The sequence below is a fragment of the Archocentrus centrarchus genome, chromosome 2 (assembly GCF_007364275.1).
Source record: "Archocentrus centrarchus isolate MPI-CPG fArcCen1 chromosome 2, fArcCen1, whole genome shotgun sequence".
In the NCBI taxonomy this organism is placed as follows: Eukaryota; Metazoa; Chordata; class Actinopteri; order Cichliformes; family Cichlidae; genus Archocentrus; species Archocentrus centrarchus.
In genome coordinates this window covers 17132986-17147798 of record NC_044347.1, presented here as the reverse complement: position 1 = coordinate 17147798, position 14813 = coordinate 17132986, and positions in this window count along the sequence as shown.

Genomic DNA, 14813 nt, shown 5'->3' with positions numbered 1-14813 from the left:
ACCTTTCTTTGAGCTTCTTCACAGATTTACTCAGGATTTGATCTACATCTTTCTTGCGTCCTTTTTTTTTTTTGTTTGTTTGGGGGGTTTATTTGTACATTGAAAAAATTTTGATACAATACATGCTTTTAATAAATGTGTTTGATTAGCAGTTTCAGAGTGCAGTCTAACTGATAAATTAACAAGAGATTTATGTAAAGAAAACAGAGCTATGTGGATGTAAAGCATGTAGAACAGAAAGCCTTACACACGCACACACGAGCACACACACACAAGTAAAGCAGAGCACACAAATTAACATATGCTGATTAACCAGATTAATCACAGAAAAAGTACACACACATTCATTATCGGTTACAGTTTGCACAGTGTAGTGGACATGTGGTTTCTTTTAAAGAAGCAAATTTATGAAGCTGCATGCCCTTTAAGGTCCCCAAAGTGAAGTAAACAAGAGCTGTTTTCCATAAAGGAAAATGTATATTCAGAGTTTGATGTAACCAATGGCCTGATGGGCCAGCTGTGACAGGTCCTGGACCCAGTGTGAGGAGTGGGCAGGAGAAGGTGCTGACCCCTCAGTTTTATTTTCCACCCCCCCACTTAATTTTTATGTAGCAAAAACAAGGCAATATTGATCCTCGCAGAAGTTCGATACTGTAATAAAATGTACTCTTTTACACTTTCACCTACTAAATACATGAAGCTTGTAACTGGATGTTGTCTCCTGTACTTTTAGGTAATTTGATTAGAACCATGTGCTGCCTTGGTACTGCACGAGAAAGACCAATACAGAGAAAATATGTCAATATGGTTCAGCCTTGATTACTTTTTGTGGTTGTTAATGGAATTTTGGGGCATAATTCTATTGTTTTGTTTTGTTTCAATCAACAAGAGAGAGCTGCATGGCATGGGCAGAAAGAGATAAAATTATCTGTTCCCCCCCCCCCCCCCCCCCCCCCCCCCCCCCCCCCCCCCCACAATATGCTGTTGGCTATTATTTAGTTGATTTCAACACTGGTTAGAACAGCTCATAAATTCTGTTATTTGTAGTCTAGCAGACCTTCACTCTGAGGGCTAAATTCCCCAAGTTGTGCAAAAGTTTAATAGGGTACTGGCTGCTGTGAAATAAATGTATGAAAGTATTGTGCTGTCAAATCTAATAAATTATCACAGTTCTTGAAATTTGATCTACTGATTGGTGTTTCTACTAGCAGAGCAATCTGCCTTAAATGTTGCTGTCATGAAGCAATGAATGGAAATGGGAGGATAGGGGATTTTTTATTTTATTTATTTAAAACTTTATTTATACTGGTAGTCCCATTGAGACTCAGTGTCTAATTTGGGAGAGAGACCTCTCATACGAACACTATATGAGCAATCCAATGCTACTATACTGGCAATCACAGAATGAAAGAGAAAAAAAAATCTTTTTACAAGATTTCCTGTGATGCAATAAAGTTTCAACTTTGTCACACCTGGTCGTTAAAGTCCAGGCATCCATGAAAAAGACAATTTGCAGGGTCTGAGGGAGTTCGAAGTTCACAGGATGTTAGCTAGCTAGGTTTCCAACTTAAGATGGTATGCCTTTAGTTATGATCAAGGTAATGCTAGAAAACTGAAATGTAGAGCTCTGTTATAACTTTAGATGCAAACAAAGACTAAAAACTGAATAGCAGTGATGTCTGGACGGGTTAGCTGGGATATAATGATGTGCTAGCCAGTGGCTTCCATTTATATCATCCCTGGGCAGAGACAAACAGCAGCATATGGCAGGAAGAACACAATAAACTACATGAGATGACCGCAATATGAGGTTAGCTGTATTTCTGCCTGGTTTGTTCTTCTTGCTATGAAAAAGTTATGATCCCAAGTTTAATGTCTTCACTGTCATCTGAGTTGGCCTGAGAGTGATTCTTTACTGAAGTGTTCTAATATTTGATGTCCAGGACACCATAAGCCCACACAGTCAGCTTTTAAATAGAAGTGGGTGGATTGATCCAAATACTGATAGTACTGATACCAGCACTGATATCAGATCATTACTGGGGTGATGGGATCAATACTTCAGTTTGTTTCCTCTAAGTTCAATACGTTGCTCCCATTTCATCAAACAGTAGACATGTCTGTACAAACACCTCTCCTTTCCCTCCACCCTGCTCTGCTGTGGTCAGCAGTCACATGTAGGTTGCGGTGAATGAGAAAGAGGAGCATTGTGTGGAAACATTTTCTGAATAAATGAAAACAATGCAAACATCAATGCATGTAGGAAGTCAATTCTCTACTATGGCAGGAAAACTAATATATATAAACACTTGAAAACAAGCAGCAAAGGAGAAAATGAGTGAGGAAGAAGGAAATCTGTCAGACAGACCCACCCCCCCGGCACAGAGACAGAGCCCATTGGCAGAGAGGCAAATTATATTGTGGTGAAGTAATGTTTTAGTCATGACTCATGTTGGCTCTTAGCATTAGCTTATAATATATTTTTAAAAATCAAATAATATATTCAACCCAGTGAAATGTGTTAAATAAATAATTTTACTGGACTTTAAACAAATATATCTCAAACATGAAGTACAAAATTGTCTGAATATAATAACCCTTTTCTGTTAACTGTCAAGTAAAGTTATTCTTATTTAAATGGCAGATTTAAAACAACAGAATTTGATCGAAAGCGCTTTTCAGGCAAGCACATTTGAATTCCAGGTCTCCAAAAAAACTCCAGTGTCAAAACATGCAACAAACAGCAGAAAGCTAAAATTCGCAGTCATTCAGTTGTCATTGAAAAGTATTCAGATTAAGCATATTGATGATGCACTCACTTCATAAATCAGGCCACACAAATTGATAACAAACTTAGCAGTATTGCATGCCAGTACTTTTAAAATGGCATGGAAATAAGATTAGGAAGGTTTAGGAATTTCAGTTTGCAAATATTTAACAAAATGATTATGCACAGCGTAAAAGAAAACAAGAGCACCACTGAGCGGGTTGTACTACAGTTATCACGTTCACAAGATTTTCAGAACACCTGACCCCTATACCTTTAGCTTGAGGTCAAAGTTGATGAGATCGGAAGTTGTACGAGATTTTAAATAGCTGCATGTATGTGTGAATTTGAACATCCAATGTTACATCATTCTTGCGTTATGGCCAACGTTAAAGTTTTGGTGGAACAGATGCCGACGCCAAGGATAAGACAATACCCTAACTTTTTCTTCAAAACAGCCGAGCTAAAAAACAATAAGATTCCATTATTGGCTTGTTGGTTAGCTTAAACACGTTGTAAAGTTTGTTTTCACCCATTCCTTTCCAATGTCGTATGTTTAAGGCAAATACAACGGAATTAAGAACAAACCAAAATGAACGCTGCTCTGCTGCTGTTTGCTTAGCGCGCTACAGATCTTCAAATTTGGCAGTTAGTTGTAGTCGCGCTCTCAGTTCTATTGCTGATTTAGATTATTAAAATAGAAATCAACTAATAAGCCATGCAATATGATTATCTATGAATCTATAAGCACTATATAAAAGACACTGATGCTCTTGTACTGTGTGCTTTGTTGTTGTCTAGTGGAAGAGATTTGCTTGTTGCACATGTTCTTAATTTAATGATATATAATGAACATTTGTCTCCTGTACATAACTTCTAAATTTGTAACCACGATGGAATTTTGGTTGTGTCACCGCTAAATACAACTTGGAAATGAAGTCCTGAAATATCGCAGACATATAGCTCAACAGGCAAAAATTCATTCTGGTAAAGCTGAAGATGTTTTATGCAAAACTTTATTTTAATTAATTTTAAATGTTTTGTGGGTTTTGTTAAGCATTCCTGTATTATATATAGAATACATATACAGATATGTGTTAGTTTAAAAGACAGATGAATTACTATAAAGGCAGCAGTTTGAGGGTCAATGATCAGTCTGTGGGTAAATTTAGATCGACATACAAGATGTGAATCCAGTAGGGTACAGTGTATGTTACAGTTGGGATCTTAAATTATTGACCAAAGAAATCAGTGCATACACTATGTTTCTTAAATGTCTATTTTAAAATTACACGTTAAACACACATTTTTTTGATGGCAAGCAATACATTTGAAGGTTACCGGGCTCCCGTTGCCTAGGTATCCTTCTAATGTGTTTATCACCAGGTTGTATGTCAAAGAACGGTCATAACCACCTCCAGGGGACTACGCCCACAGGGGGTTAAATACCTGGGTCTCTCCACCATTTGGTTGAGAACTGAAGAAGCCTTTTGGATGAGAGGTGAAACGTCTTCAAGAAACAAAAAGAAGTCTAGTCGCCCTTTTTTCAAGCTCCAGAGTCAAAGAACGGTCAAATGTCATTCTCACTGGAAGTTGGATAATGTTAGAAAAAGACATTGTAGTCCTAGTTACTGGTTATCTCTGTATGTCCAACCATACTTTTTACCTTTGGGGTAGACAGAGAGTGAAACAGGAGCTTGTTTTGTTTTTTGTTTTTTTTCCCACAAATGTCAGGCCACTAGTCTATACCATCAAGAGGGCATCTTACTCTGTTTTAAAGAAATTATTTAGACATTTTGGATTTTTTTTTCAGAGTGTTGGATGAGAAGATCAATACTGCTTTCATATTTGAGCATTAAGTATGGATCTGTGGTCAGAATATCAACAGCTTAGCATAAAAAATGGAAAGTAGATGTAACTTCCGATAAAACAAACTGTTTAATAAATTTAACGTGTCAGTACAGGTGTAGGTGTAAATATTGGACTTGGTATAAAGACCTACACGTGGTATCAATCTTCTAATTTGACATTAGAAAAGCAAATTAGCATTTTGCCAAATTTGTGTGTTCCTTTAATAACATGAAGCTTTCTTTTATCCTACAGCAAAATTCAGTTTCTCATATATCAGGCCAGCAAGAGGCATAAAGCGAAACATCAGTCAGAACTGAAGATCTAAATGTATGTGATTTCCATGAGAAGCTGCTCCATTGCCTCTTTGCTTTACAGGACAGGATTACCTCCATTACATTTCCATCTGTTCCTACCATTTACTTTACATTTTCATTCATGAATAATGGCACGTGTTTAAGTGAAAACTTGGTTTGCAACTAATATTCTTCATTAGTGTACGAAATCATCACGTGGCACATTGTAAAGTCAGGATAAAATGTGCCTAATAAATCACTTGAAAAGAAAGACACGCTTATGATTTACAGTTTTGAAACTATTCTTCCAATCAGTGCAGAGTAATGAGTTGTATTACCATAAAACAAGAGCTATTTGAAAAACTGCTGCTCTGCCAGATATGATGGGGAAAGCTCTCCATGATGTTATGTAAATGAGGCAGCAGCATGAATACTTACTTATGATCAAGGCACAAACAGGTGACATATAAAATGGGGAAAAGCTGAATGTTGTTTTCTAAGTTGGTATCTTAAAGTGTAGCTGCCTCTCTGGTTTACTTTTCAAGTGAGGGGTTTCACTGCTTAGACAGATGTGATTTTAACTTTTAGGTGAAGCTATATTTTTAGAACTGATCCTGATATTAAAGCATCTCAATTGTGAGAATTGCGTGACTTTTGCTGCTTTTAAATGTCTGCACATAAAATGTTCTGAGGTTTTCAACTGCTATTCAGGCAATGAGGTTATTATTAACCAATAATTTAATATGTGATTTAACAGCCAGGTGTTAATTGAGAAAGTACTCAGGCGGCTCATGGTGAGTTAACACAAAACACAAATCAAAATTTTACCTCACATGAATATGGTAGCATTAGAAACCAGACTATGATACCAATATTTGTCCATTATAGCCACCAGGACAAGTAGGATCACAATGGATAGTTGGAATTATTTTATAGTAGCATACAAAAGTCTTGAGCCACCCATAATTTCTGCGCATTTTGTTTCCAATCAGCCAGACTTTCTTGTCAGTTTTTTAAAATTGGTCCTGAGCAATGGCTCTCCAAGCTTTTTGAAGGTCTTTCAAAGTTTCTCTATTTTCCTTTTCCACCTATTTAAATTGTGTATTTTTTATCACTAGCAGCTTCTCACAAAACACAACAAGGTGATTTCCAAAGGGCCCTTAGCTGAAAACTCAGGGTGGTTTGCATTGTGTCCTTAAAAATGTGAGGAAACTGCACACGTGGAGGACAAAAGAGGAGGATGCAGGCCTGTAAAAGAAGAAAAAAAACTTATCTACAGCAGATTAACAGTATCTGAAAGTCCTTGAGAAATAGGAAAAACACTAGGAAAGACCTGGCACAAGACCTGAAAGATGGATCTGTCCCTTCAGCTGATCCATCCAGTTCACTAAAGTTTCATCAGAAATGGTCTGTGTGGAAGGGTGGCTGTCAAAAAGCCATTCTTATGGAAGGGAAACAGGAAAAAATGACTGGCATATAGTACAAATACATTTTATTTTAAAGGTGCCTTTCTGACACTCAAGGTCGCTGAACAGTCAACAAACACTGTAGCACTGTAAATATAAATAATAACAGTGAACAGTGATATTATGAATTTTAGACAGAAAATGCTAGTTTAAACAGATGGGTTTTGAGCTGAATTTTGAATATTGGAAGAGAGCCAGTGTTCCAGAAGCGAGGAGCCCTGAAGGCCCTGGATCCCCTAGTGGTCAAACGGGCTGGTGGGACCATAAGGTGGATGGCTGAGGAGGCCCCGAGGGAGCGAGTGGGTGTGCTGATATGAAGAAGTTCACCAAGATAGGAAGGAGCAAAGTTATGGATGGTCTTAAAAATGAGGAGCAGAATCTTGTAGTTGATAGGAAGTTTTATTGGAAGCCAATGAAGCTGCTGAAGAATTGGACAGAAGCGACCAGTAGAGGGAGTTCTAGTGATGATTCGGGCCACAGCATTCTGAACCAGTTGGAGTTTGTGGATGGATTTTTGAGGGAGACCAGAGAGGAGGGAATTACAATAATCAAGACAAGATGTGACTAGGGAATGAACTGGGATGGCGGTACTGGTAGGTGTGAGGCATGGATGGAGGTGGTTAATGTTTTGGAGTTGAAAAAGGAGCAGATTGGGTGACATTATTAATGTGGGCATGAAATAATAAAGTGCTGTCTAGAATGATATCCAGGCTTTTGACCTGAAGGGAGGGAGAAACAGTGGAGTTGTCAATGGTAATGTTAAAACTGTTGATTTTTGATATAGTGGATTTAGAGCAGACAAGGAGGACCTCAGTTTTATTGCTTTTGAGTTTGAGAAAATTACAGGAAAACCAGGATTTGAGTTTTTGAAGGCAGTCACAGAGGAAGGAAGGTGAAATGATTGAGGTCGGGCTGGTGGAGACATAGAGCTGGGTGTCATCTGCATAGCAATGAAAAAGGAAATTAAATTTTTTTGAATGTATGGCCAAGGTGGGGGGGGGGAGATGGATAATAAATAGCACTGGCCACAAAAGAGAACCCTGGGGAACACCCGTGGTAAGTGGAGATGGCTGAGATCTGACAGTTTTAAATTAGATGAACTAAGTGGGATCTGAGAGATATGTCTTAAACCAGTTTAAATGAGTATTGGTGATACCAATAGATGCAAGTCTGTTGAGGAGGATGATGTAGTTGTGTCAAATGCTGCACTCAGATCAAGCAGGATGATGATAGCTAATAGCCCAGAGTCAGCTGCATTTAGATGGTCATTTGTTATCTTTACTAGGACTGTTTCTGTGCTGTGCAGGGGGTGAAAGCCTGATTGGAACTGTTCAGATAGATGAGTATGAACCTGAGATGCAGCTGTTTTTCAGGTATTTTGGACAAAAAAAGGGGAGGTTAGACATAGGATGGAAATTATTGGGGCAGCACCAAGCTTCTTAAGGACAGGAGTTACATCAGCAAATTTAAGTGGAGAGGGAACCAAGCCAGTGGAGAGGGAGAAGGGAATGATGGTGGTAATTAGGTGAGACAAAGATGGAAGGAAGTCTTTAACCAGTGGAGTTGGGAGAGGGTCAAGTTGACAGCTGGATGGCTTGGATTTCTTGATGAGTGGGTCCTTTTAGTTGTACAACTGCTTCACATGAGTTCTGAGCAGGTAGAGAAACAGGTAAGATTTTCCAATTCTCACAGTAAAACATCACGAGACCACCACTGCGTCTGCCTGTCTGAGACGTTGGGTTGACAGGTGTAAACAAAGCCTGCAGGTTCAGCTTTGCTTATCTGAGGTAGTCATTACTGTAGGTTGTTGCCATGTTTTAGTCAGACACAGTAAGTCAAACTTACAGTCAGTCAGGATATCCTAGAGGAGATTCCCCTTGTTTATCAGTGAGCAGATGTTGAAAAGTCCAAAGTTGACTACTTCGTGCTGGTGGTTGATACTCCTGCTAGCCAACCTGGGAAGGTTGACTAAGACACCATGTCTGGAGTGTCTATGAGGATCATGGATTAATGACCAGATGTTGTTTACTGGGTTGGAGTCCTCTGACGAGATCCACGATGGATATATTTCAGATGAGAATAATAGGCAATGTCTGGGTACAATTGCAGAGTCGGTGGTGGAGTGGATCAGAGGAAACCAAGCTGCAGCAGGTGAGTATTGAAGTAGTGCTGCCAATGGATATATTGTGATGTGCAGGGCAGACCGGATGAGAATGATCCACAGAAGCAATCTGTCATGCCACATTGTTGCCAGTGGTAATTCAGTGGTGAACTACGAAATAAAACAAACACGCCAGTGTTCACTCACAGGAACAATGTGGAACTTTTGTTTCATGCCAACAGACAGCGCTTATAATTTAAAGATTGAAAGTACCGCAGTAACTGTCGTGGCAAACTTCTGAAATGACTTCATTATTAGAAACACTCATATTTGAAACTATACGCAGCCTCCCAAAAAAGACACCAATGTGAATGTTAGCGCACTTGATGGGTAAATGCTGTAGCTAGAACCATCAAACAGTTAGTGTTGAATAAAAACCAAAAAACGCAGCTAAACTTAGGCTGACTGTCCAAAGACAACAAAATCTGTCTACCACCACTCACTAATTAACACATTGCTAATCCAACGTGCCTTATTTAAATGGGCAGAGCCCATATAATTCTTGGCAACAAAGTAAGTGAGCATATTTCACAGTTTGGAGCCAGTAAGTGAACCACGAGTGATAAATATTTTATTTTGTTACTGTTTTTTTTAAGGTTTTGATTCATTTTTTTAAATGAGTCCTGAAAACTAATAGCAATCATTAACAGCTGTGGAGTCTTTCTTTAGCGTGTGATAAACTACACAACCCTGTTTTGTTCTGATACAAGATTATTCATTGTGGCAGTTTTTTATTATATTTTTAAAAATGTGTCTTATTCACTCATTTTGGGAAATAAAGCAAAAGCACCAGCAGAGAGAGATGTGTTCACTAACCTCCCTCTTCATTAGGCTGTTCAACTGCATATTAACAAATATCTAATCACTCAATCACAGGACAGCAACTCAGTGCATTTAGGCATGTAGGCATGGTCAAGTAGTGATGGGAGGCCCAGCTCTTTTCAAAGATTTGGCTCTTTTGGCTCAGCTCCCTTAGTAGAGCTCAAATGGCTCTTCATTTAGTATTACCCAGAGCCTTCTATTTTAACCTGTTTTAATGATTACAAATGGTTTGTGTGTTGGTAATTAATTTTTATTCAGCATTTTCATAAAAGTCTTATTTTTATGCATCGTTTGTTACAAAACACACAATTACTACTGTTTAACATTTTAATCAGAACTTTAGATGAACAGCTGAACACAGAACCACAGCAAACAAATAAAATAAATAACGGGCGCTTGCATTAAAATCTGACTCCTCCTCTCTCTGTTCTGTTTACCTGGTTTATACTTCTACACTCGCTGTATTCAGAGCATATGCCTCCCTTACTTCATTCACATATGGTATGATCCTAATCTGTGTTTGCATGTGATTGGCCGCATAGTGTACCCATCAAAATAAAGTCCTGCACCAGTCTGCATGGATTCTCAGGAGAGCTGAGCAGGAGCAGCTGAAGAGTCGTCTCTCCCCTGACAGGAGGCAGCTCTTCTTGTTCTTGTTTGTGAACAACACATTACTTTGTTCAAGACGATCTCCTGCAATTCAAACCAAGCACCAGAATGGGGGAGCAAAGTGATTCAAGTGACTTTGAATGTGCCACGGTTGTCGGTGTCAGACAGGCTGGTCTGAGTATTTCATAAACTGCTGATATACTGTTATTTTTCCACCCAACCATCTCTAGGGTTTACAGAGAGTGGTCTGAAAAGAAATTATCCAGTGAGCTACATCAGAGGTCAGAGGTCAGTCTGCTTTGCACCAACAGGAAACAGTAACTCAAATAAATACTCATTACAACCAAGGTATACAGAAGAGAATCTGTGAATCCACAACATATCTAACCTTGAAGCAGATGGGCTACAGCGTCACAAGACCACACCAGGTGTCACTCCTGTCAGCTAAGAACAGGAAACCGAGGCTACAGTTGACACATGCTCACCCAAATTGGGCAACAGAAGACTGGAAAAATATTGCAGTCCGATGAGTCTCAATTTCTGGTGGAACATCCAGATATCAACATCTATTGTTGCTGACCATGTCCAGCCCTTTATGACCAGTGTTCCCATCTTCTGATGGCTGCTTCCAGCAAAAGCAAATCACCTCAAACTGGTTCTTTGAGCATGACAATGATTTCACTGTATTCAAGTGGCCTCCACAGTCACCAGATCTCAGTCCAATAGAGCACCATTGGGATGTGGCAGAAAATCTGCAGCAACTGTCATGTCAGCATGGACCAAAATCTCTGAGGACCGTTTTGAGCACCCTGCTAAATATATACCATGAAAAATTATGGCAGTTCTGAAGGCAAAGGGGGGGTCCAACCCAGTACCATCAGGGTCTACTTACGTACTAATGTATCCAGCAAGCGTACTACCTGCTTTTGATTAAATGAAAATCAGGTAACAATTAGTGAAACATAACATTAAGTACCAGCTTGGAAAACACCTAAAAATCAAATTTTCTTTATCATATCATAGCATGCTGTTCATGGCTCAAAAACCAGTACACATAATAAATGGCTTTTATACAAACGAAGTGACAATTCTCCCTTCAGATTATGTAACTCACAGTGATCATATAACAGCATATATGTTCTTCACAGCTTGTCTGCTGAATGAAAACAAGTGGGAAAAAGACACAAAGGCAGGATTTAAAATGTTCACCGGGGCTGGTTCTGCTGTTCCTCCTACATGCTGCATAATGCTGTCACTATTTGTGCTCTGATGTTTTGCTTTAGGGCAGGTGAGAATTCTCAGGAGACAAAAATCCACCTCCACCTCTAACTTATCAAACCCTGCTGTCATAACTCTTCATTTGTAGCCAAGTTTACTCTACATTCTGGTGTTGGTAGTGCTTTCTGCCTTGTAATCCAGGTCTCGGTAGTGCCTCTGCGCTCACGATATGCATGCACTAGGAAGCAACAGCTTCATCCAGCCTTCAATGGCTGAGACTTATCTTTCACTTTTCCAAGCAAAGCACTCGTCTGTCATTAATCCATCCGTGCACTGACCCTGTCCCTGAGCTTTCATACGTCAGTGCGTGGGCATGTGGTAAGGACAACCAAGTCAAGATGTGCTTGACCAGTTAAATCTAAAGACACACATCAATTAAAATGATACAGCCCTTTATATCTCAGCTCAGCCTCCTCTTCCAAGGAGGATCTCTGTTATCTTTTTTCACACATCCTGTCATTTGATTTTCAAAAAATGTGCAGGCTCCAGCAGTGCTACAAACAGGATCATTTCATAGAATGTGATTAATTGCTGAGAAATAAACTACCACATAAGGAAGATTAAAATACCAAAAAATACAAAGTATTACAAATAAGCTAAACCTTAAACATCTGCAGCAGTAAAATGAAACATAATGCGTCAGTAATATTACTCTATAAACAGCAGTAACACACTGGAAAGGGAAAGGGAACATTTTTTTTTCTGCAGTATAACTACTTTTACTTTTGATACTGTAAGTAAAAGTTGCTTCATCAACTCTGATTGCCTTTCTGTAAAAGTCACTGCACGCCACTGTTACAGTAATTTGTCTTAGATGATGAGAAATTTAGCAGCTGCTTGGATTATTTTCACAAATAAACAGGGTTTTCTGCCATCCTGAATGCACCTGCTGTTTTGGCTCACACATGCAAAGCAAAGTGCACAAAAGGGGCTGACTGAAATTAAACGTACACCAGTGGGTGTGCTGAGCAAGAAATTTACTTCTAGCCAATAGCCAGATGCATGGTTGAAACAGGCTAACAAATGGAGAGACACTTCTCCAACAAAATTGGATTGTTTTCTGGAAGGCGCAGACGATGACCAGTTCCAGGATTTTCTGTGTTGCTCATGAAGACAAAAATCGTTGTGGGCACGTGGAAGGAGCTGACTGAACATAAAACCCTGCAATTAATGGACAACCTCGACATCTCGGGCCCACAACCACCAAAACAATACTGCCTGAAGGCAGATTTCAGTGGTAGTATCCAACATACAACAGCCAGCTGATGTTCTTGGTGAAAAGATATATTGTCTAACAAAATAACACGGTGGGCTGGACACGTGTAGCAACATAATTCCTACTCTCAAGTTCAATAAATGGACATTTTCAGCACTGGTGTGGTTTTAAAGGGTTCCACTAAATCAGCAGTTGTCTTTTTTTGGTTTTCTTTGCTGGCCTGGAAACGCCTTGGGGTCCGTCCAGATGAGCTGGTGGAGGTGGCTGGGGAGAGGGAAGTCTGGGCTTCTCTGCTTGGGCTGCTGCCCCCGCAACCCGGCCCTGGATAAGCGGAAGAAAATGGATGGATGGATGGATGGATTTTCGTTGTAAAAATGTATAGTCATATGTCTAATAAGGTTTTTTGTTTGTTTGTTTTTTAGTTTTTGGGATGGTTTCTAATTGCAAACCTTAAACAATGTAATTAATCCTTTACTTGCTAGCTTTGCCCCTGATTGTGCAGCTGCTGGGATGGGCTGATACAAAGGAGGAGCGACACTTCTACATGGAAAGATCAATCCCAACCTGATCACCATTCACTGCACGAATCACAAGTTAGAGTTTGCGGTCCAAGTCGGGTAAAGAAGGTCTGATGCAGATGACCCCTCCGCAAGAAAGCAGGAAAAAAAAGGAAGAACTCCACCATCACAGCAGACTTCCTTTCTTAGTCTGACAAGTAGGAATGTTGTGTAGCAGCCTATTTATAGTTCAGTAAAACTGGACAGATATTCACAGATTTGAACTTCAGGATAGTGCACAAGAGAGGTGAAGAAGAGAGTGCAGGCAGGGTGAAGCAGGTGGAGACGAGTGTCAGGTGATTTGTGACAGAAGGATAGCAGCAAGAGTGAAAGGGAAGCCTTACAAGATGGTAGTGAGACCTGCTATGATGTGGGGTTTGGAGACAGTGGTGGTGACAAAAAGACACGAATCAGAGCTGAAGATGTTAAGATTTTCATTGGGAGTGATGAGAATGGACAAGATTAGACAGGAGTACATCAGAGGGACAGCTCAGGTTGAGCTGTTTGGAGATAACATTAAAGAGGCAAGGCTGAGACGATGTGCAGAGGAGGGATCCTGGATATACTGAACAAAGGATGTTGAAGATGGAGCTGCCAGACAGGAGGAAAAGAGGAAGATCACATAGAAGATTCATAGATATAGTGAAGGAAGACATGCAGAGGGTTAGTGTGATAGAGGAGGATATTAAAGGGTCTATCTCAACTGTCTGTGGGACCACCCCAGCCCATTTGTCAATTGAGGACCAAAGGTTCACCCCCAGGCAAAAGAAGACAAAAGAAAGTGGAACTGATCTATTGGAGATGATGCCTTGACATACCAGCTTATGGCAATACTGACACATGTCTGTCATTCCCAACGTGTCTCCTATAGATGCTTGCACATTTAAATAAATTGCATTTGTTTTTCAACGTGAAGGGTTAATGTTGTGAATCCAAACCACACTTTTTCTAAAGCCAACCAGGTAATTTTGAGCAGCGCAAAGTGCAAAAGGCATGCAAACAATGGTTTCCTGGTTATCAAAAGCATGTAACGTGGATCATGGCATGCAGCCACGTTATGAAGGTATTTTATGTCTGTGTGTCTAATATTACTGTGGTCATGATGCCATGAAGAACTGCAGGATCATTCCACAAAAATCTGTCTGTGCCTTCCACCTGACCCCCTTAGAATCAGCTGATTTGTTGTACAATAACTCAAGCATATTTAATGAATCATTGTGTATTTTATCTTTATACATGAACATTTTCTGAGCAAAGGCCTTTGAAGTACATGTGGTGGGTTGAAATTTTTTGCTTTTTGTTTTGTCTTAATTTGCCATCAACTTCATAGGTAGCTGAAAAACACATTAAAAAGTCAATTATAGTCATACACACAAATGTAGCTTATGGTGGTGAAAATGCAGAAACAACATTGTTCACATGTTCTATAGAATAGTTCGGATATATCACACTGATCAAATACGCTCACACAGGGTCTCCTCAGCAGATGAGGATGTTGCACTGAGAACAAGGGCCACAGGAACTGGACGCACCCATCTAAAGTTTATTAAAGTCAGTAAAAGGGACTTACCATGATGCCAAAAGAAATGTCACAAACTGAGCAGGCAATGAAGCAACAAATTGTGAAGAGAGCATCAATTTTTTTTTTTTTTTTTCATTTTACACGGAATGACCCTGCAGTATTTGGCACACGGATACAAGAACGCACTGAATGGTTTTATTATTGGCTGAATGTTGGCTGCAAAGACGACTTTACTGAGCCAGATTCCTAACAATGTTTGTTATGATGGCAA